This window comes from Macaca mulatta, chromosome 9 (assembly GCF_049350105.2).
Source record: "Macaca mulatta isolate MMU2019108-1 chromosome 9, T2T-MMU8v2.0, whole genome shotgun sequence".
Taxonomy (NCBI): domain Eukaryota; kingdom Metazoa; phylum Chordata; class Mammalia; order Primates; family Cercopithecidae; genus Macaca; species Macaca mulatta.
In genome coordinates this window covers 70418768-70442570 of record NC_133414.1, presented here as the reverse complement: position 1 = coordinate 70442570, position 23803 = coordinate 70418768, and the positions used below count along the sequence as shown (strand labels likewise).

Here is a 23803-nt window from a genome sequence, read left to right as displayed (position 1 = left end):
ACCGGCGCCGGGCCTCCTCTTGGCCACCTGTCCGAGCTGTGGCCTCGTCTGTGAAGACAGCTGTGAAGACAGCCCATGTCATGAGGATGCAGTGGGACCCCCTAATAATGGGAGTGAGGAAGGGGCCCAGCTAATACCTGACACACACTGGGGGCCAAGTAAATATGACCCTCCAGCCTTCCTCCTCCGCTTCCGTATGTCTGTCTCTTAGCCAATGTGACTCCCAGCCTCTCTAAGACCCTTTCTGTGGCAGCAAGCCTGTTTCCCACTGGCCTGTCTCCCCTTGTCTCTGTGCGTGTGCGTGACCTGCAGTGACCCTGCCCTTGGGCACAGCCCCAGTGTGCCTGTGTGGGGTTGGCCGCTCCCACCTGCCCAGCCCACTCCCAGGGAGGCCTCTGCAGTCCCAGAACTCGCTCCAGCCCTCAAGCCCCTTCAGCCAGTCTGGACCACCTGTCCGCCCTCCTGCCTTTGCACACCTGTCTGACATGCCGGTGCAGTTCTGCCCTCCCAGGGCTCCCCACTCTGTTCTCTCTTTGGTCTCGGTGTCTGTAGGTCTGTCTCCATGCAGCGGCCCCTGTCCATCTCTGGCTTCCCATGGCTTTCTCTGCCTTCCTGGGTTTCTCTGGGTCTCAGACTTTTTCCCTCTGTAGGTCTGTGTGTATGGTGTGTGTGTGGCTGTGTATGTTTGTGTTGGGGAGAGTATATGGCTTTGTATGTGGGTGTGTGCTGTGTACCTGTGCATGCCTCTGTGTGTGTCTGCATAGCTGTGTACGCGTGTGTATCTGTGCATGCTATGTATGGCCATGTACATGTACATGGCTGTGTCCATGGTGTGTGTATGTCTATGATGTATGTGTACCTGTGTGCGTGTCTGTGTGTGCGTGGTTGTGTACATGTATGTATCTGCATGGTGTTTGTGCATGGCTGTGTAGATGTACATGCTTATCTGTGTCTGCATGCATGTTATCTGTGCGTAGGTGCATGCCTGCGTGAGTCGCCCTGGCGCTGCGTCCCCCTGTCTGTCTCCCTTGTCAGGAGGCCAGGCCAGCCAAGGAGGGCCAGGATGAGATCATGCAGTGAGCGAGCTTGGAGCGGGGCTTTGTCAGGAGAGCTGGCGGTGAGCCGGCCGTGGTGCAGGAGCACGTGTGTGCATGTGCATGCATGCATGCTTGTGTGTGTGCGTGTGTGTGTGTGTGTCCTGGGAGAGTGCTAAGGAGGCGAGTGTAGGCAGTCATTGCAGCAGCCGCCAGGCAGGCGGCTCCACGCGGCCCTGGACGCCCAGCCCCCAGCTCTTTGTTCTGGCGCAGCCTTTAGCCTCAGAGCGCGCTCACAGGAGCATGTGCGTGCGCGGGCGGGATCCTCCTTCTCACCAGGCCCCCTACCTCCTCAGTACAGAAGGTCACCTGTCCGGCCCGGCATCCTGATACTCCCTTGATTCTCCCCAGGCCTGGCCTTAGCATTGCCCCACCCCCACCCTCCATGCCAGCCCGAGGGGACTTGGCGGGCAGCGCTGAAATGTCAGCCTCCTCAGCACCGAGCAGTCCCATGCCTGCTGGCATCGTGGGCACCAGCACCAGGCTGTCACCATGTCGAGGTCCCCATGAACCTTCTGCCTGTCTCAGCTCCTGTCCATGCTTGAAGAAAGCCGTATGGCCTCAGCTGACCCGTGAGCAGCCAGTCGCTGTTGAAATAATCGAATAGAGAATGCCGGAGCCCAGGGCCCAGAGAAGGGGAGGACGCAGCCCAAGTCCTAGCGAGGCAGGGCCAGAGTCCAGAGGAGAGCCCGCATGCCGGCTGCCTTCTCCCGCCCTTCCTGTCTGCCTGAGGCAGGCCTCACAGTTGTGGGCTCCCACCCTCATGCTGTTGGCAGAGTCAAAACACAGAGAGAGCAGCAGGTACAGGAGACCTTGGGGCTTCCGCAGGATGTCCTGAGACAGGTCATCAGAACTCAGGAGAGTGGTCAGAACTGGAAGAACTGCCACCACTGAGGAAGAGGCCGGTTTTCCTTAAGGATAAGTGACTGGTGGCTGTCAATCAGAGTACACAGACTGGCTGCCCACAGACACCTGAGGTTGGACCCCTCAATTTTTTTTTTAATGCATACAAGTTGCCAGCATTCACTGTTTAGGAAATGTGTACAGTAGAGTCAAATGCCTGGCTTCCTTTGAGTGGGAATCTTGGACCCGCATCCTCACAGCTGACTGGGACTGACTGGGTGGTGGTAGCTAACCTCTGGGACAGGCGCTGTGCCCTCCCCATCCCTCTCTATTGTCTCACACCCATGGCCTTCCCCACCGTTGGAAACCAGCCCTGTGGACATGAGTGTTTCTGACCTCTGTTCCAAGGACACCCTCACATCGCAACGCAGCAGCCCGAGTCCTGGGTCCCATGCAGAGTGGATTGCTTACTTTTTGTCCACAAACATCTCCTCAGCCTGGTTTCCCTGGTGTGTTGACAGTCCCCAGAGGAGCTGACAGCCATGGGAAATGTCAGCAGATCACAGGAGGGGGGCTGAGACATGCCCTGGGCCCCTGGCCAGCCTGGGAGGTAAAGAATCAGGAATGCAAAGGGGTCCATGTCTCGCCCTCCCTGTCTATGACCTGTGGTCCATGGAGAGAGTGCTTGGGAGAGGCTGGGTACTTAACACTGGAGCTCTCAATCCCAGGGAGCTTCTATAACAACTGGTGCAGCAGCCCCAGGGCTCAGAGAAAGAGCCTGACCCCAAGAGCCCTGGAGAGTGCCCCAGCCTTCAGATTGTTGGGAGAGGCACAGGTGTCAGAGACCAGCCAAGTCATTTCTACCTCTTCTGCTCAGGACACCTTAAGCCAGGCCATAAACCACTGTTTCAACTTCTGTCTTTGAAAGCCAGCCCTCTTGATGTCACCTGGCTGAATGGTGGACTCTCAGACCCCACGGTGGTGGGGACATTCCTGGTCTCTGTTGGTGGCTTGACTCCAATCTCCACCTCACGCCTCCCTTGTGGCTGCTCTCCACCCCTCTCTGCCTCTGCCAACCCCAGAACATGCATCCGCCTTCCCTTCACTGGGAGGACAAATGGCCTTATTCAGGGACACCCTGCCAGAGCTGTCTCTCTAAGACAAAGCTGTGCGCAGCTCTCCGTGAAAAACAGCTCTCGGCTGCCCAGCGAGCAGGCGGGATTGGTGGGTGCAAATTGCAGGGGATTTGTTACCAGCTGCCGGTGCCCCAGAGACAGCAGGCAGGGAGGCCCTTGCCCTTGAAATGCCAGCCACCTGGCAGGCTGGGGCACCTTTTCAAGGCCGAGACAAACTTCCTCCTGGACACCGGCCCCCACCCCCACATCCGAGCTCAGCAAAACTGGGATGTTGGGAGGGATTTGGCTTCCTTCCTCCTGCTGGGCTGTCTCCACCGCCCCGGGTCAGGTGCCCCTAGAAAGGGCTCTGGATTTCGTCACCCGGCCTCTCGGAACTGACTCATGGTCAGATCTGTTTAGTGGACGAAACCTGTTCACACGCTCACCTCCCTCTGTTTCAGTGCCATGGGAAAGGCAACTGGCGCTCTTATCAGCATGCCCATTAATAGAGGAGGAAACTGAGGCTCTGAGAGAAGACAGAGACCCAGGTCACATGGCTTCTGGTGCTGGAAGCAGGACTAATTTCCAAGATGGTCAGATCTGGAGCCCAGGGAACCACCTCACTCTGAATAACCCTGGGTGAACTGGTGGGTGGCCTGGCCTGGGCCAGGGGCCCTGGCTCCCGTCCCCTCCCCCACCTCCCTGAGGGATGAGGCCTGAGATCCGGTGGCCTCACTCTGCTCTTGGAGAAAAGGGATGGTTTATGGACACAGTGTTCCCAGGCCAAGGAATTGGGGGGAGGGGCAGCTGTGATGGTCCCTGGGGTTCCAGGAATGAGCAGTAGGGAGGGGCCCTGCCATGTGCAGAATGAGAAAGGGCAGATGTGGAAACAACTTCCAGGCTATTTCTATGGCCATTAAAACGAGGTCTCTAAAGCATGATGACTATGTGGGAATGCTTACGTGTCATGTTAACTTTCTAGAAGGATAAAAAGTGCTAGACTTAGTATGATCCCAGCCAGGTACAAAAACAAAATGAACATGTATTTAGGCACAGACACCAGAAGAGAATATACCAGAATATCAACTTACAAGTAATGGATCTATCTGGATGGGGCTGGGGGGGTGACCGTTTTCTTTGTTTCCCACATCTTCTTTCTGTTTTTAAGCAGAAGCAGCAGCGGTCGTGGGTTTCTTCAGAGTTACGGTTGGAGTTGGCAGGGGCGGGGTGAGAAGGAGAACCGGCAGCTCCTGGCCGGCTCAGCAGTTTTCCTAGCGTAGCCCTCTCTGGTTTCCCGAGAGCTCCAGGGACAGCCTCTCATCTGGGGGATTAGCTCATCGCTGGCCCCCCTGCCCACAGAGTGGGGGTGTGCACAAGGATACCCTGGACCGAGCCAGTGGGTACCTGCTTTCCATGCCTGTCCAAAATGAGAGGGGAGCCTGGAGAATGGGACCCTAAGAAGGGCCTGCTTCTGTTACCAGGCCCCTCAGCCGCCTACCTCCTGTGCCGCCCCACGGCCACCTGATTGGGACAGGGGATCTGCACAGTGAGTGGGAGTAGGGATTAACGAGGTCTATAGTAGGGGAAGACCAGGCTGCTGCAGGCATTGTAGCCAGATGATGTGTGTCTGAGTGTGGGTTCCCAGAGGCAGAGCCTGCGGTGAGGATTCCAGTGCAAGTTGTTCCTTTAGGATCCCAGAAAGCACTGATCGAGAAGTGGAGGAAATGAGATGGGGAAGGGAGGGAAGTCAGTGAAAAGAGTGGCTAGGAAGCACGTAACCTGCTGTGGATACCTGGGGCTCAGTCCTGCTGGGAGTGCTGGCAGCTAGAATGTGCCCCTTACCTACCTGAGAGGCAAGGAGGAGGAGGCATTTCTCCATCTCTCCACCATTATTGGGCGAGGTCGGCTTGAGGTTGGGGAGCAGGTGGATGAACCCTTGGCACTCAAGTTAGCAGAAAATGCCCAGGCAGAGTTCCAGTGCATGCAGTCAGCAGAGGCTACGTAGAAGAGGCACCCACAGTGCCTGCAACAAGATGCTTTACAGACTCAGTCACTGGCATCACACCCTCATCATCTCTGCCATAGTTCAGTACCGCTTGTATTAAGATTGAGTTCTTAATATTTCTTAAAGGAAATTTTATATTGCTTCCTTAAATGGCAGATCAGTCTCCCTTACCACATTCCGAAACTGCCAAAATAAAGACAATAGGTACCATACCTTGTCTCCTAGTTTAGCTACAGGTGACTGCTCAATGATGGAGGGTGAGCCATTTCTCTGCTAGTTAAAAAGGGAGGTGATGGCTGGGTGCAGTGGCTCGCTCCTGTAATCCTAGCACTTTGGGAGGCTGAGGTGGAAGGATCACTTGAGGCCAGGAGTCTGAGGCCAGCCTGGGCATCATAGTGAGACATCTCTACCAAAAAAAAATTTAATTTACAAAAAGGGGGAGGTGAAGGGTGAAGGGATTTAGAAAGGCTTAAAGACCAGTGAGCACCAAGCTACTGAGCCTGTCTTCTGAGAAACAACAGCATCCCAAAGATGGAAAGACAGCTGAGGTTGCAGTGGTTCTCCCACTGGGAACTGTGACTACCTAAGCAACCTGTGAGGCCATATCACCTACACCACACTTGAGGGTGCCCTAGTTAAGAAGTGCGGCTCTGAAGGAGGCTCCAGGGCCTGGGGTAGGCTGCGCCCCACCCAGCAGCCATCTCATCCTTAGTCTGGTCCATCTACAGCATTTCTCTGCCTTCACGGCTGCAGGAAGAATGATGAGGCTGTGGGTGTGAGAGTGCCTCTTAAAATAAAAAATACTAAACTGGAATTTTAAGGGCGAGGGACGATAAGCTTCTTGTGCCAGGCCCACCCCATGCTAAGCACAGGGCTTCCAAACACATACACATGCAATACACACAGTGCCTTCTCTCCTGGTTTGAAATAAGTGAATGTTCCCATTCTGTGGGTGGGTGATGGCAGTAACCACACAGCCCTTAACCCTCCCTTCCATGTCCAACCCTATGACTCCTCCACATGAGCTTGTTCCCATTTTAAGGAAAAAATGGAGGCTCTGAGGGGTGGGGAGGTGGTCTTGGCAAGGGCAGAAGGGGGACCAGAGCTCTGGCCAGGCCATCCATGCATCTCTGCAGGTCACCAGGGACTCGGTGGTGCTCCCGAGGAGCTGGAATAGCTTCTCTGGAGATGCGGGGTCACAGGTATCATCGTGCCTGTCTTCCCAAGCCTTCCTGCATCTGCCTCTAGCCACCCTACCTATAGGTGCACCCAGGACAGAGGTCCTGCCAAAACAACCCCCACCAGCTCCGCCCCAGGTTGCCCTGAGGATGCCATGGCTGCCCAAGGAGTTAATAAAGCCATTGGCAGCAATTAATTCTGCGGAGGAAAGAGCCAGGTAAGAGGATTAAGGAAGCCAGAGCTTTGGTTTTAAGATGGAGCTTAGCATCCTCGCCCCCAGAGAAGGGATTTCAGGGGATTCGAGGGTGTGAGAGTGAAATGGAGCAGGGCCCCGGCAGAAGGCGGGCAGGCTGGTTGTGGAACGTTTTAACCAAGTGTTGCAAGCCACAGTCTTGTAAATACCTTGTAAATACCAAAGTATGTACCTTCTGGGTTAGACAGACAGATGGGCATTACTGATGATACGGTTATCACCAGTTTTGCCTCTTTAGACATACAGAGCCAGGACAGGTTGGGGAAGGGCATCTGGATTAGGAAAAGATCTGATTCCTAGCCCCTTTCAGTCATGATACAGCCGACATTAAGGTCTGCATTTTCTCTGTAACATGCACTGCCTTGAGTATCCATGAACTCACTTATCCCACATGGTGATTCCAGATACTCATATCTACCTCATTTTACAGATGAGGAAACAGAGGTTTAGATACATTAAATAATTTGACCAGGGCTTTCTGGCCAAAAAGAGCCAGAATTGTGATTCAAACAAGAGTATTCAACCCCAAAGCCACCAGCTGCCCCTGCTGTCTATGAACAGGTTAAAATGAAGTCCTGGGAAAGACACACTAATGATTTGAGAGCTGCCAAAGATCACCTGAACTGCTTGCCAGTGGAGGCCTTAAGTGTTTGACATGATTTGTCCTTGCTGGTAGGTTAAACACCCTCCCATCTTTGGGCTCATTCAAACACTCACGGTCCCTTGGATGATGAATAGCAGAGAGCCTGGGTCAACCCCCATTTCAAATATTTTTTCCAGAAGCCATTCAGCTGTTGCATAGAGAAGAGTAGTCATTAAAAAGCATGGATTCTGGAGCAGCCTGTCTGGGTTTGAATCCCACCCAGCCCTCTGCTCGCCAGTTCTGAAACCTTAGAAGAGTCAGTTAACTTATTTGTGCCATGGTTCTCTCATTTGATCAAAGGGGATTATAATAATGCCTACCTCATAGGCTTTAAGTGAGTTAAGGTCTATATGTGCTTAGAACAGGGTCAGGTGTATAGGACATGCTGTATATGTGTGAGAAATTTTATTCCAGCGTGTTGGCATTCATGCTCTCTGGAATGCCTCTCATACCTGGAGGTAGCACAAAACCTAGTGTTGTGAAAATATGGAACCCTTATTGCAGGTAGGGCCAAGGTAAATGCCAGCCACGCCACCTCCAAGGGTGTGGAGATGAGTGGGACCCTGTTAACTAAGGTGGGGTAAATGGGGTCTCCAAGACAGCAGAGGCTTAAATGAGGTTAAGAATGCATCCCGCCGGGCGCGGTGGCTCACGCCTGTAATCCCAGCACTTTGGGAGGCCAAGGCGGGTGGATCACGAGGTCAGGAGATCAAGACCATCCTGGCTAACATGGTGAAACCCTGCCTCTACTAAAAATACAAAAAAAAAATTAGCCGGGTGCGGTGGCAGGCGCCTGTAGTCCCAGCTACTACTCAGGAGCGTGAGGCAGGAGAATGGCATGAACCCAGGAGGCGGAACTTGCAGTGAGCCGAGATAGAGCCTGGGCGACAGAGCGAAAACTCTGTCTCAAAAAAAAAAGAATGCATCCCCCCTTTCCCCAGAAAAGAATCTGAGCCACTGTGCAGGAGGCAGGCAGCCCTGCAGAAGGGGAAAGTAGAGAGCTGGCAGAGGGACACTGGACAGGGCCCACAGCACCCTGTCTGTGCCCTGGGCAAGGGATGTTTGAAGGCTTCTGTCTCACCATTCCCATCCTGTCTGTGCCCTGAGTAAGGGAAACTTTGAGGGCTTCTATCTCGCCAAGTCTTCCCAGCAGCCCAGCCCAAAATTATTTAAAGATTGGTAGGAGGAAGACAAAGTAACATTTAAAGTACCATTTATTGAGCTACTGCTTCATGCCATGCATTGCTGCTGGGTATTTTGTGATCCTCGTGAGAATCCAACCCATTCTATAGATTAGGAAACTGATGCTCAAAGAGATTTATTCACTCGTCCAAAGTAGCTCAACCCTTTGTATAACAGGCAAGGGATTAGTGAAGACATAGCTCTGAGTGGATGGATGTGTGGGCCCTTGAGTCTGAAGAGAAGAAGGAAGAATCAAGAGATTGGGGGAGGAGGAGTGTTGACCTGGGCCTGCCCCAACCCCAAGTATGGTGCTCCTTCTCCTCCTCCGTGGTTGCGCCTTCTTCTCTTCCTCCTTCCCTGGGATCAGACTCATTGTGAATGTGCCTCTCGCCTGTTCCCAGGGCCCATCTGGCACACAGGGGCAGGGAGGAAGGCTCAGGCCAACAGACCCCTGCCCTCTTGCCCCCGTGAGCTGCCCAGGTCAGCGTGCATGGCAGAGCAAGGGCTCGGAGGTGGGGGTTCAGGCCCTGGAAATGGGTCTCTGCCTGCAGGCCTCTAGCCCCTCCTTGCCTCCACCCTTTCAGTTGTCCCCAAGTCAGGGCCAGCTAGCTTCTGGTATGGGGCTAGTCTCAGGCTATGTAGAGCCCAGTGCTGGAAACCAGAATGAGGAGTAGCCTAGGGCAGGGACCTGAGCTTAGGCTTCAAGATCAGGCTGACATGGGTCTGGTTTAGCTCTGCGATTTCCAAGCTATATGTATCCCCGGCCTCATCTCCTAGCCTCTCATGAAACGATAGGTACCAAGTATGTAGCATAAACTGTCATCTCATGAGGGCTCTGCATGTAACAGTTCTGATTATTTTGAAGTCCTGCTTTACAGTGCAGGCTCTGAGACCTACTTGCTATGTGACTGTATGCAAATCACTCTCTCCTCTGAGCTCAGGGTCCCACAGATCTAGAATCCAGCTCTCCTGGCTGGAGCAGCAGCAATTCTGTTTCCATGGTAACCCAGCTGTCTCTCCAGGGACCATCTGGATCTCCTCACCCTGACAAGGTGCGGCCCAGGCAACCAGGTGTTTGTGTTTTGCAGTGGAAGCTCTGCAAGGTGGTAATTCCCCTCACTAGGGACAGGGCGGTGGCCAGGCAGATGGCTGGAGGGAAGCAGAGCCTCCTTGCCGGCTGCCTGTGCTGTTTTGGGCCCAAAGAGACACAGAACCCAGAGCTCGGGAAGTCTGGCCATGGCTTTCCTTGAAGAGTTATTAACAGATGCTTCATTATATTCCTAGGAAAGCTTCCTGGCTTGTTGAGGCTGGCCAGGTGAGAAACACTGCCTGGGGCTGGACTCCTGTAGGGAATTCCAGAGGACCCAGTCTCACCTGTTTGGGATGAAGAGACACTATTGTCTCTGCAGGAAACAGGAATTACTGGGGGGAAACATTAGCAATCTGCCTTTCAGACAGGCACATAATTATAATGACGTTTCAGCGCACAGGATAAGCTAAATTCACCCCTTCAGCGTGAGCTCATGGGTAGCTATTATGTGCAGACTCTGTGATCCGTACTTAGGGGACCCTGTACTCCCAAGGAGCTCACAGACCCAGACCTGGCAGGGACATGCTTAGGAAAAGATGGTGTCAACATACCCACAACACAGAACCACGCTGTGGGGTGGGGAAGCAGAGAGTCGGGACCAGCCACTTCCAGCAGGAAGTTTCCAACCTGGACTGGGTTGCGACAGTGAGGGGACAGTCATCTGCCATCAGTTTACATAGGTGAGCCCCTTGATTTAAAACAGCCCGCAACAGGAATCCCCTGTGCTTTTTTTCCAGATGCAGAAACTGAGGCTCAGAGAGGTTTAGTCCCATGCCCAGGGTCACACAGCTAGGGAGGGACTGAGCCAGGATCAGAACTGGCTGATTGCACCCTGTGTGGGGATGCTGCCCTCCTCCTTGGGTTGCCCCGGGAGGCTCCGGCTGAGCAAAACAGTTCTCTGCCTCTGTCCTTTTGGCTCTTTCTCTCTCTCTCCTTGCCCCGCTTTCTCCTTCCTCTCTTTCACTCTCCCTCTGTCTCCTTTCTTCTCCTCTCCCTCTCTCCCCCATTTCCTTTGTCTCTCCCCTTTCCCTTTGGGACCACTGCTCCGTGCACCATGGGTCCTGCTGCTCGGCTCTGCCAGGGTCATCTGCAGCATCCGCTCTAGGTGACCGGCTGCCTGCTCACGGGCTGCTGCCCTGCTCCAGCCCTGGGCCACGCCCCCAGAAATGCCTGCTGTTGTTTAGCTCTGCCCCCTCCTGAGGACCCTCAGCCAAGGAAGTGACATCATTGCATACATTCCCATTTCCTCCAGGCTCCGTGTGGTCTTAAGCCCACTCTCAGATGTGCGCCCCAGATGTTTAGAATCACTTCCTCCCAATTAAGCGTCTTCCTGGAGGCGAGGGGCCCTCCTGTGTGCAGGGCCCATGTCTGTTCAAAAGGGTCTCGGAAGAGAGAAAATGGGAACTCCTCCCTGCACAGACGGCGGGAAAGTGGTGCGCTGTTGAGCTCCCTGGGGAAGCCAGGAAGCCAGCGCTCTGAAGCGCACTGGATGCGGTGGAGGTGATGCCTGTGCTTGATTGTCCACCCGTGTGGAAGCTCGAGGATGCGCAGGTGTCCCAGTGGTCTCCAGGGAGAGATCTGAGTGTCATACCCTGGAGACAGGGCCTCTGTGCCTGGTTCTCCTCCCTCTCCAAATGGAAAGAACTGTGGGAGGAGAAGAACAAAAGAGAAGAAAGACACTGCCCCGCTAAAGAAGGAGGGCACAGGTGCCAAAGTGGCCCCATGGGTCAAGTCCAAGGGTGTGGACCCCTCCTCTGGGGACACTCATGCCCTGCTTGGACCTAGGCTAGCTTTTGAGGTTCCGGTCCTGTGCCTCCTCCTGGGGTGCCTTTGCTCTGTGTCAGAGTCACACGTCCACACAGCTAGGCAGGTGACACAAAGATGGCATCTCACTGAAGATACGGAAGTGATCAGGGGCACCAGAGTGCCGAGCCCCACCAAGGGGACAGCTGCTACACAGGGGCCACCTGAGGCCATGCATGACACACACCCAGAACTGCCAGCACTTGTGATTCTGCAAGAAGCTTGGAGTTTTTTTGTTGTTGTTTTTGTTTTCGTTTTGAGACAGTTTCACTCTTGTCACCCAGGCTGGAGTGCAATGGCGCGATCTCAGGTCACTGCAACTTCCGCCTCCCACGTTCAAGCCATTCTCTTGCCTTACAGGTGGGCTTGCAGGCAACCGCCACCATGGCTAATTTTTGTATTTTTAGTAGAGATGGGGTTTCACTTTGTTGACCAGGCTGGTCTTGAACTCCTGAACTCAGGTGATCCGCCTGCCTCAGCCTCCCAAAGTGCTGGGATTACAGGTGTGAGCCACCACGCCCAGCCTAGGAAGCCTGGTGTTTTTTGTTTGTTTTGAGACGGAGTCTCGCTCTGTCACCCATGCTGGAGTGCAGTGGCACGATCTTGGCTCACTGCAACCTCTGCCTCCTGGGTTCAAGTAAATCTATCTCCGTCTCCCAAGTAGCTGGAATTACAAGCACACACCACCACACAGGGCTAAAATACAATTTTTAGTAGAGATGGGGTTTCACAATGTTGGCCAAGCTGGTCTCAAACTCCTGACCTCAGGTGATCCACCCACCACCTCAGCCTCCCAAAGTGCTGGGATTACAGGCGTGAGCCACCGCGCCCGGCCATGCCTAGTGTTTTTAATGCTATTGACCACTCCTGTGCAGCCAGCCAGTCCAGTGAGGCTGAGGCTGGATCTCGGGAGGCATTGGGCTGAAATCATTTGAGGAACAATGGACCCCTGACTGATGGGAGGAGGGTCAGTTTCTGGAGAATCTAGTGGAGGTTGGCCACCTTGAGCTTGCCTCCTGCTCTCCTGCTTTAGAGCTGTGTGACTTTAAGGAACTGACTTAACCTCTCTGAGCCTCAGCTGTTGCATCAGGAAACGGGGCTAACTGTAACCCTCGCTCGGTGCTGTTTGCATTGAGGATTAAATGGGAGGATATAAGGGAAAACTGTGCTCTGCCTGTAGTGAAAACTCAGTGTCTTGTTTGCTACATCCCAGTGACTAAGACAGAATAGGTGAGTGGGTAGTACCCCTGCAACCCCGCAAAAATCACTTATGGGAGGAAGATGGCTGGTATGGGAAGGATACTGTGTGTTGGACAGGAAAGGGGAAGCAGGAAGACTGTCTTTTTGGAGATCACAAGGTACATAATAATTCATAGGTAACATTATTGTTACTGTTCCTCTCTGACATGAATGTCAGAGTGTAGAGGGCTTTGAGGATCACCTAGCCCAAGCCCCAGTTTAACCTGAAAAGAGACTGGCACAGGGTGGGGATGCAGTCTTCCCAGTATCCCTCACCGTACCAGGGGCAAGGCTGGCATTACTCCTGCTATTATTGCCACCATCCCCTTATGTGAAACCCTAACATCATCCTACTACTACTGCAAATCAATTAAGAAGTTACCATGTTTTAGACACTGGGCAAAATACTGCATGTACATCCTCTCCCTTTCAGCTTTACGAAAATGTTAAGATGCAGGTGCAGAAGGAATGTGAGCTACACCCCCTCCTGCTTCTTCTGAGTTAGTGTCCCTGTGCAAGTTGTGCCACTTTGAGCCTCCATTTCCTCATCTGTGGAATGGGAACAGCACCACCTGTCCCCGGGGTTCCAAGCATCCAAGGGGCTAAGTGATATGAAGTACTGATGCCCAGTACTGGCTCCACGAATGTCTGGGGAATCTGGAGGCTGCCTCTTGGCTCCTGACTTCCAGCCCCAGGCCCCCCACCCCACGCCACCAAGGCCTCTGTCAGTACTGGTTGTTCCTCAGTGCAATTAGGTAATTAGGCCAAATTCAATTACATACCACACTCCCAGGTTTGTCTGGGGCCCAAGGGGGGCGTGGGCTCCCCATGTTGAGGGGGAGCAGCAGAAGCACTGGCTTGGTTCCCAGGGCTGGATCTTCCCACTGTGCCTCCCAGAATACTGCCTGCATTGCAGCTGGGGAAACTGAGGCAGGGAACAGGCAGCGTTGCTTGGCCCCTGCCTTAGTCTGTTCAGGCTGCTATAGCAAAATACCTTTGACTGGGTAACTTATAAACAATAGCAATTGATCACTCCCCGTTGTGGAGGCAAGATCAAGGCTCTGGCAGATTTGATGTCCAGTGAGGGCGTGCTCGCCGTAGATGGCACCTTCTGGCCGTGTCCTCACATGGCACAAGGTGCAAAGAGCGCCCTCAAGCCTCTTTCATAAGGCACTGGTCCCATTCATGAAGGTGTATTCCTGATGACCTAATCCTCTCCCAAAGGCCCCAGCTCCTCATACCATCACAATGGATTAGATTTCAACACGTTAACTTACAGGGGCACAAACACTCAGACCACAGCAACCCCAAACCATGGCATCCCCAGGGCTGAGATCACCATGCCTGATTTTTTTTCCCTTCCTGGAGAGCTTCACCCCAGACTGCTGGCCTGCGGCTCACCCTCCCTTTCAAATTCATCAGCAGGGACCTGACTCCTCATTCCCTGGAAAAGCCCAGATTGGTAGGGAGGTGGGGGCGGGCCTCAGCTGCCCTCTGCCACCCCTGGATTTGTGGCAGTTTCCCATCCTAGCTGCAGGCTGGCACCCAGCTGCTGCCCAACACTTTGATCAGCATATGGATCTTTTGGGAGAGCAGGGGCTCCAGTGGAGTTGGGCAAACCAGAGTGTATATATGTCTTTAAGGGACTTGCCGGGGGAATCAGGCGCGAGCAACCCAGGCCAAGGGCGGCAAGATGGCCCTCCTGGAGACCAGGCATGACACTTCTATGGACCACATCATTTGAGGCCTTGAATGCCAATCTAAAAAGCTTGAACTTGATCTTGACACCCCTGAGGAGCGAAAGGAAGGTTTTAGACAAGGGATGATGTCGTCAGATTTGCCTCAGCAGGTAGAGGAGCGACCTGGGTGCTAGAGGCAGAGAACACAGTTTGGAGGCTGGTGCAGTTGCCAGCACACGAGTTTGCTGGGGTGGAAATGTGCCGTGTGTGGAGGGAGAGAAGCAGAGGTGACTCCCCGGCAGTGCCTCGTGCCCACGCCCTTCCCTGGGCCTCGGAAGCTCAGATGGTGACGTGGCTGTTTTATGCTTGACTCTTGACTTACCAGTTCTGAGGATGGTACACAGCACCTTTCCCAGGAAAAAAGTCTTAACTTTGGATTTCATTCTGAAATGAAAGTGGTTTTATGGAATTTTTCTTGTAAGTACAAAAATAGTACATACTATGTATAGGACAATCAAGGAATACAGAAAATTATAAAGAAAGTAAAGCTGACATCCCACCACTGTGGAGTAACTTGGTGAATATCCATTAGTCATGCAAGAAACATTTAACATATTTAATGGATAAATGTACTTAACAGATAAACCGCAAATAAATGTAGGAGAATGGAACCATAGAGGGCCTGCTACCTTGGAACCAGCGTCTTTGCCTTGACAAAATGATGTGTGTTGTAGACCTCTTGCCTGGCCCACCTGTCAGCCTACTCCGGCCTTTACAAGGAATTAGCAGAAGTCAGTTCAATAATGACGTTTCTTCTTGGAGCCTACCCAGCCACACTTGGGGAGGCCAGCGCCCCCGGCAGCAAAGAGAGGTATGGCATCTACACTAGATGTCTTTATTTGGGGAGAGGGGATTAGGGTCCAGAGAGGGACAGTGACCTGCACCTGGTCACACAGCAAGCTCCCAAGCCCCTTTCTGGGTAGCATCTGTCTCAGTTGGGGACTTGGCCTCCTGGGCCAAGGAGCACGCACTTCTGCGAGCTCAGCTCTGCAGGTCCTGATTTCAACATCAGGCCTCCCACTCCTTGCCCTGCCCTGGCGGCCACCTTTGGATTTCCCCCCGACATTCCTATGCAGCCTGTCAGCTCATGTCCAGAGCCCCTGGAGGTGGGGGATACCTGGGACCACACTGGGGAATGAAGGAAGCCGCTGGCTCCCCTCGTCTGCCATGGACCAGGAACAAGGCGTTGGAAAGGAGCAGGCGCCCAGAGAACCTCCTCTCACACAGAGTGATGGTGAAAGGAAGGCAGGAAGGTCACACCAGGTGATGAAGGACTCCTGGCAAACTTTCATGGACTTGAGAGGTTCCTAAAACTGCGCAATTACTGCCCAGAGCACACCGAGGTACTGGGGCTTGCTTCTCAACCACCTTTCCTCTCCTTTTACCTCTCCTAGCACCCCACAGCAGACCTCAGAAGCCATAAGCCCACCAGTACAGGGTCCTTTCTGTAATTCTCCATCCTCAGCTCATACGCCTCAGGTGACAGGCTGCTCCTTGCTACTCCCTGGCAGCCCTGACTGTCAGAAATTCCTTCCTTCTTTTGAGCCCAAATCAGGTTCCCCCACCCATCTTCAGGATGCACGTGACTCCCACAGTAGGGGAAGGAAAGAGCCAACAAGTCCAGATCTAGCCCTGACCTCCCTGTGAGTAGGAGGTACCGAGTAGGGTGGACCCATCCCATCAGAATCCCACACTGTGCTGGGAAAAAGAGGCAACTGATGGACAAGAGTCCTTTAGAAAAGCATATCTGCCTAGGGCTTTACAGTTTGCAGGGCATCCCCTGGACGCTACAGTTGGCAGGAATACAGTACCAGGAGAGACAGCTTGGGGCCCAGGAACAAGCCAGGAGTCTGGGGTTCTAGTCCTGGGTCTACACCTAATTTGCCATGTGACTGGAGGCAGTCACCACCCCCTCTTTGAACCTCAGTTTCCTCATTTGAAGAGGGAAACAAGGGCCTCTTTACTCAGATGTCGATTGAGCTGGCGATTCCAAATGGATAGGTAGAGGCTCTGTCAAGAAAGGGGTTGGAAGGAATAGGCCACACATGGTTTCCAGGCACAATGGGTCTGATGGTGGCTGGGACACCTGGTATTGCAGCCCTGCCTGGTCCTGCAGCCTGAGCCAGAGTGTGTGAGTGGCCCCAAGTCTTTTCCCAAAGCGAGCCTCACTTCCTTCCTCTGCAAAATGGAAGCTTTGTGCTCAGCTACCTTGTGAGCCTTTGTCTGGGAAGCATCAGGAATGGAATTTGGCTGCTCCAGCCCAGACAGGGAGGTGTGCTGCACAGCCAGGCAGGCAGACAGACAGTCCAGCAGGAAGGCAAATTGCATTTCCAACTGCAGGGAGCTTATGTCAGTCCAACCCTGGGGCCATCCGGAAGCCCCCATCAAAGCTGTGTCCTGGGAGAAGCAATGAAACCCCAGGACTGCTGAGGCACGGACATTCGAGCTGCCTTTGCCTTCCCTTCCCTTCAGAGGCGACTCCAGAAATCAATGGGAAGATTCATTAGAGACCTGGGTGGCAGGCTCCCCACCACCTCCGGCAGCCCCTTTGTTAACCAGCCTGAGCTTCCTGTCTGAACAGGCTGCCTGCCCCTGAGAAACAACCCAGGTTCTAGGAAGCAGGTTGGAGACCTAGGCTCTGAGCAGGGCAGCAGGGCCACCACACACCCTTAGAGGCTGTGATTGTTTGCTGTGCATTCAATCATTTCTTGGTTCACTCATTCATTCAGGCAGCTGGTCCTTGTTTCATTCATACAGCTAATATTTATCAAGCATCTGCCTGGCATATTTTAGATACTGTCAATATAACACATCCAAAACAGATGAAAGTCCCAGTTGACATGGAGCTTGCCTTTTAGTGAGGGAGACAGCGTTAAACAAGGTAAATAATTGAAATACACCAGCTGTAAATGCTAAGGAGAAAGCCACGTCAGGAGACTCACAGGCATGTCAGGAGGGGCTTAGTTGTGGTCAGCATGGTGGAGGCGGCTTCCCGGTTAACGGGAAAGCCTGCAGGAGGCAGGGATGTGGGGATGGAGCCGGGGCCACCTGGAGAAGAGCATTCCTGGCAGAACCCCTGGAGGTGCATCGGGTGCATTCACAGCTAGAAGGGCAGCGAGGCTGGACCAGAGTAAGCCGAGGGGGACTGGAGGGAAATGAGGTTAGAGAGATGATGGAGGCTGGAGGCTGGGTCACGTGGGGGCTCAGCCACAAGGACTTGCATTTTACACCAATGGAGGCAGAGCATCACGAGGAAGGGTCTTCAGCGAAGAATGTTTTGTGACTTAGGTTTTAACAGGATCGTCTGTTGTCGTTTGCTAAGGCTGCCATAACAAAGTGCCACACAGCTGGTGGCTTACACAATAGCGATTCACTCTGTCACAGTTCTGGAGACCTAAAAGCCCAGAGGAAGGTGTCAGTGGGGCCAAGGTCCCTCAGAAGGCTCTAGGGAAGGATCTTATCCAGGGTTCTCTCCTTGCTTCTGGTAGTTTCTTGGCTTGTGGCAGCATAACTTCAGTCTTCACGCGGCATTGTCCCTGCGTGCATGTCTCTGTGTCTAAACTTCTTTTTATAAGGACATCAGTTCTGTTGGATTAGGGCCCACCCTAATGACCTCATCTTAACGTGGTCATCTGCAAAGGCCCTACTTCCTTCCAAATAAAGTCACATTCACAGCTTCTGGGGGCTAGGACTTCAACATTTTTTGTGGGGACCCAGTTCACTCTAACACGATGGCTTCTCGGTTGGTCTTTCCTAGAACCTGGTGTTAGGTGGTCTCACCCTCATTTTACAAAGGAGGAGGTCGAGGCTCAGAAAGCCTGACAGCTCGTCAGGGCCACCAACTAGTCAGAACTCCGGAGCCTCAGCCTCCAAATCCAGGCTCCTCCCTTCCCTCCGCAGCCCCTCTGTTAGCCAGGAGAGCATGGCCAGTTCCTTCCTGTCTCCACCCCAGCCCTGAGGGCAGCCCCAAGCCCTACCAGGCTCCCCACCTACCTTGGTAGCCCAGGGCTGAGCAGGCTCCTCTGAATGCCCATTTTGTGTCTGGTTCATGGGTCCCCTCCCCTCAGAATCCTGTCTTCTCCAGCCTGGTAGTATGCTTTCCTGGAACCCCAGTAACCCCGCCCTTATAGAACTTCTCGGAGGTCCTGAGTGGAGGTGTGGGGCATGGGTTGGTATTGTTTTCAAAATGAAATGATTATAGGATTTGGGTGGAAGCCAAATGCAGACTTCTGGGAATGCAGCCTGGGTCCAGGATAAGTGACCCTGCTGGAGGGTATACCCAGGAAGGGGAGCGGGGTGCAGTGGCAGGAGGCTGAGAGGCATGGAGGTCTCGCTGTGCATCGTGCCCCTGTCCTCCACTCAGGTGGAGCCCCAGCAAACTCGAAATGTCACACGAATGCTTCCAAATGCATAGATGCTAAATTCTAAAAAGAAACACATGAAGCAGGAAATATTTCAGTATTTGTAATGTGGTATGAGGGAAAGAATATAAAACAGAGTTGGGGACATGAGCTCTCATCACAGCTCTAATTGGCTGTGTGACCTGGAGGTCACCTTCCTTCTCTGGATCCTAGAGTCCCACCTTGGGAATATGTGATGGTTATCACTGCATACTTTTGAACTGGATTGCCAAGTCGTTTAAACCCTTGGGCAAGTTGTCTAAACCTCCCTGCGCCTCTGTTTTAGTTTCTGTACAGTGGAAATAGCCCCTATCAGAAAGGACTGGTAGTGAGGATTGTTAATACTTGGAAAATGCCTGGAAGTGAGCCTGCCAACCAGCAGGCTCTCAGTAACTGCGAGCTGCATATTATACCAGGAGAGCAGAGGCCAGGATCCTGCTGGGGCCCCTAGCTCTGTGACCCCGTGTGTGGACACGGGTAGGGTTCTGAGGTCTGGTGGGGACGCCTGCATTGGCCAGGAGCTCAACTGCAACTGTGCCTTTCATCTTAAAGACTAAGTGAAGACTTGAGGAGGTTGACCAGGACAAGGGAGGAAAGGGAGGGGGGACAGAGAGAACAGTGTCATAAAGACACATGAAAGTTTGTTCCCTGACCCCTTGGAGATGGTCAGAAGCCCCAGGAGGGGGTCTCTGGAGGCAGAGGCCCTGAGTTGTCTCATGCCCAGGGCTGCTGTTTGAGCCTTCCTTGGGCAACTGAGCTGGCTGTGTGACAGATGCTCCATGGCCAGGTCCCCAAATGCCCACTCTGTGCCCTGCACTCCCATGAGTCCTGAGAAGGACCAGGGATGTGAAGGTGGATGGCCCCGGCAGCTCCCAGGGCCTGAGCTCATGCCTGTCATTCTCACATGAACACGTGGCTGGGGCCTCCTTGTCCACCTCACCCTCCCTCAGAGTGCCTACGCCCGCATGGGTGACATCTCCGAGTCATAGGATCCTTGCTCAGCTCTGCTGAATCAGCAGACCCTGCCTGAAGAAGAGCTCTGTGGCTCAGAACCCGGCGCCCAGCAGAGCCGTCCCTGGCTTCATTGTTCTCCCTCTCCGCGGTCAGAGGGAGCTTAGCTTTTGTATGCTGGTCTTTCCTTGCTAGTGGCCTCTCAGCCCCCAGCCCTCCCACTATACAAAGCCTTATACAGGAGGTGACCCAGCCCAGAGCCACTTTGACCCCTGGGTGACCTACATTCTAGGTGGCTTGACTCTTTTTACTGGGCAATGCTGGGACAGGATCCAAGAGGCCCATCCCTCTGGGGGTGAACAGGGGAGCCCTGGAGAAGGCCCCTCTGTGTCGCCAGCTAGACTGAAAGGGTCCCCTCCCGCCCCCACCCCAACCCCAACCAGTTGGTCTTGCAGAGGTGGGTTCTGCATGGCAGGCTCCTTCAGCTGGGTAAAGCATCCTCCCTCCCCTTGCTCTCCCGAACAAGCTACCACCGCCTTCCCCACTGAAGCGCCGTGATTTATCGTCGGCTTCTCCTCGCCAGGGCCCACGGCAGGAGGAGTTCAAACACCCGCGAGAAAAGCCACCCGCTATTGATCCCCGCGTCAGGCCTCCCTAGCGCTGGCGGGCATTCATCAAGGAGCCGCAGCGCGGGGGCTGCAACTCGCCCTTTCTTCTTCCTTTCTTCTCTCTCTCTTCTCTCTCCCAAGTCATTCCCCCAGGGCTATGCCCCCCTTGCTGAGGTCACTCAGAGAGCTCACCGAGTGCCTGCGAGCTGAGGTGGAGAGCGCCTTTGTCTGTGGCCTCTTTGCTGTAGATCCTTATCAGGGGGGTGGAGCGGGCTGCTTTGGGCCCCAGGCTTTTGAGCAAATCTTTGGAAGTAGGAGAAGTGGAGTTGGAACTCAGAACAAGTGGAGAAAGGCCTCTGAAGCAGAGACTAGTTGGAGTGCCCATATTTCTGTAGACCCGAGGCTTGTAACTAGAAAGAGTTTGCTAACCAAATGGGCCGAGAGAGCCTTGAAATTAGCATCTGAAAACCCCGGCGTTGGCCTGGAGGCCTCCCGTGCAGTCTGGTGAATAGATGCTTGAAAACAATTTGTTTTCCTAATTACGTAAATCTAGTGAAGAGTATTTATCTTTTTTTTTTTTTTTTTTGCTTACCTGGGGAAAGTCTAAAACCTGTGGTCTCCAGCCAGAGGAGCGTATATTAATTCTCTTCTCCAGCCCCACTCTATGACTTCCCAGAGTGGGTCCCTGGAAGAACAGGGAGATGGGGTAGGGAGACTGGCAGGTTGTCTTATTAAAGTTTCCTGAGCGGTGCCACCAGGTCTGTGTCCCTCTGGTGCAAACCTCTGCTCAATTCCAGTCCAAATTCTGGCTCAACCTACCAAAGTGGTTTTGCTGAACTCAGCTTCTGGGGCTGGCCACATGGTACCAACATATACAGGATATTTCAAAAATGAATTTGGAAGTCCCAAACATGCGGGTCTTTGGTGGCTCAGAAAGCACTAAGGATCAGATTAGAATAGTGAACTGTCATTGCACAGAATGGGGAAGGGGGTGTGTTCTGGTTATTTCAGATAGTGGCTCTTTGGATTCTGGATAATGGAGGTCCAAGCGCTGACACTGTGTAAAACCAGATTAACGGTAGAAACCAGATCTTAGGTACATCCTAAGTGTTCTCTTGGAACACTTGAGCCATATTGTCCCACCCCATCTGTTTTCTGGGTGTCACTTGCTGAGCAGTGGGCTTTAGAGTAGGTCAGTCATCTGGAGGATCTGCAGTGGGGAGATGGGCGAGTCTTCACTGGACCCCTGCCTGCGGTGCTGCTTGGGAGGGCAGGGCCCCAATGGATGTCTCAGTGAGTAAATGACTGTCCCCAAAGAAGCCTTACAAGGAGATAAGATGGAGGTGAGAAGGAGCAGAGCCTGGACTTTGTGCAAAGCTGAAGGGAAGTCCTTCGAAGCCCTGGCTGCCCTGGGGTTGGCCTGCCAGTAAGGGGATACCAATTAATTTCCCTTGCAGGAAGCTAGTTCATGTCCACAAGGCGCAAGTTATGAAGTACGAATTAATCCATTTAACCAGCTCCTTGGAGGGAAAGCCCATGACAACTGCATTTCCAAATGCCATCCTGAAAGTGATATTTCAAGTGGCAGTGGGTGGGATTAGAGCCTGCTAAGGATTTATGTCAAACAAGGAGCAAGAACATAATTTCTAGATAAGTGATTTGTCTCAGCCACTTCCAGGGCCGGCAGGAAGGTTTAGGGGCCAGCCAGAGGCTGAGGCTGAGAAGAGGGGATGGAGTCAGGAGATGCCACCTCAAAGGCCAGTGAACCTGGTCAGCTCCCAGTGTTGGCCAGGGCAGCAGGGCACAGCAGTGCAATACAGAGGACATTTTAAAGACAGTCAATAGCTGCCCTTCTTTGGGGATGAACGATGGGGCCTCACTTACCTTCCTAACTGGGGCAGTTAGGTCACCATATAAGCAACTTTCACGGACAGGTGGGTGGGACTGGGGGAGGGAACTATAAAATGCAGTTTCTCCCGAGGGGGGAATGATGACAGGGAGTGCCCACGAAAAAGGGAGGGGCGAAAATCTCTGGAGGTGAGACAGCAGGTGGGCTTCCAGGGGTGTCTAAGGGGCACAGGGGTGGGGGGTGAGCAAGCGCTCAAAGGCCGGAGCCCTTGCGACAGACTGGCTGGAAGGAAAAGGCCTCGGCCACCACAGGATGCAATGTCAGGAAGGCAGCAGCTCCCGGGGCGGGGCAGGGCCGCGCGCAGCCGCCCCCGGCTTCCCTCCTGCCGCCAGCTCCTGGTCACAGGAACTCCCCTAAGTCGGGGAGCCGGAGCGTACGTGCGCGTGTTCACCCTGTCCTGGGCCCCTCGCTCGGGGAATCCCGGGGGTGTCAGGGCACCCAGGGTCAGGGAAGTAAGATGCCGGGCCGCCTACCTTCTCCACCCCATAGCCCGTTCCGAAAATCCTTTAAACCGAGATTTAATCTGGATTCCCAGCCCCGCCCTTCCATCCCCTCCCCCACCCCGGCCGAGGCCCCCTCCAGTTCAGCTCCCTCCTCCACCCCCTCCCCGCCGTGGACCCTCATTAGCATGCCCACTTGGGAGGATTCGCTGGGGGGCGGGAGACACCCGAAGTCATCCACCGCCTGCGCCTTCCCGGCGGCCTCCTCGGGCGACAGCGCTCCTGGAGCCCCACTCGCACAAGTGTTGCTTCCAATTAATTGCCTAGGTGGGGGAAGGAAAGGGGCCTGGTCGCCGCCCCCGCCCGCAGGCTGGAGCGCTGCTCGTCGGGTCGTGCGTTCGCTCGGCAGCGGCGTGCACCAGCACCACCCCTGCGTGCAAGTTTGAAATGTGAGCTGCCTCCGATTCATACTCGCTCGCGCTCCCTCGCAGCGAAGTGGCTGGGCTGACGGTCTGCGCGCGCGAGTGAGTGCGGGCGGCGGGCTGGGGGGCGGGGGTGCGGACGGCGAGGCTCGCGGGGCGGGGAGGGCGCGCGCGAGCCGGGGCTCCCTGGAGACGCCAAGGCAGGTCTGCTCGCCTTTCATCTTCCTCCGGTCTCCTCCTCCTCCTCCCTCCCCTCCCCCCGCCTTGGCTGGCCTGGCCTGCCCCGGAGCCCCCAGCCCCACGCGGGCACACGCAGGGTGGGTGGTCACGCCCGCAGGGTCCGCGAGCTCGGCGCAGAGCGCGGGCCGTGGGAAGTTTCTCCGGCGCGCCCCGTGCGCCCCCGCCCCCCGCGCGCCCCCGGCCCATCCCCATCCCTGGAGGGCTGTCGCTTGCGCCCGGGCGCGCGGCTGGCTGCCTCCTCGGCGGCGGCGGCGGCGGCGGCGGCCCCATTAGCGGAGCCTCCGCCTGTGATTGGCTTCGCCCGGGAAGCTGGAGACGGGCGATGAATAATTGATGTGTGCGGTGCGGTAGCCGGACGGCGGCGGCGGTGGCGGGCAGCAGCGAGCGGGAGCGCGGGAGCCGGAGCGCCCTCGGAGCGGGCAGCGCGGAGCGAGCGGGCGCCGGACCCGCCCGGGCCCCCGCGCCGCCGCCGCCGCCGCCCGGGCGCGGAGCGGGGATGCAGGCGGCGCCCGCTGCCTGCGCGCAGCCTTTGTTCGGCGCCGGCTGAATCCTACCCGGAGTCGCTCGCCGCGGCCGCCGCCGGCTGGGCCCCAAGCGCCTGCGGGCGCCAGGGCGGGACCGCGACCGGTGCAACTTCTAGGTAAGTGC

General features: G+C 54.7%; 1 protein-coding gene across 41 annotated transcripts in view; it reads left to right on the top strand.

Moving 5' to 3' along the window:
* The window catches only part of ZMIZ1 (zinc finger MIZ-type containing 1), a 244518-nt gene that overhangs the window by 150180 nt on the left and 70535 nt on the right, over positions 1-23803 (top strand). For 4 of the 41 annotated variants that reach the window (XM_077946524.1, XM_077946516.1, XM_077946521.1 and 1 more), the window contains exon 1: positions 22961-23017. The exons of 27 other annotated variants lie outside the window; for them this stretch is intronic. The gene's annotated coding sequence lies outside the window, so the exon portion shown is untranslated. Of the gene's footprint in view, positions 1-14864; positions 14997-22960; positions 23120-23513; positions 23796-23803 lie in introns of those variants that run through there. 10 more of the 41 variants (XM_077946526.1, XM_077946518.1, XM_077946522.1 and 7 more) reach the window with 5 other exon arrangements.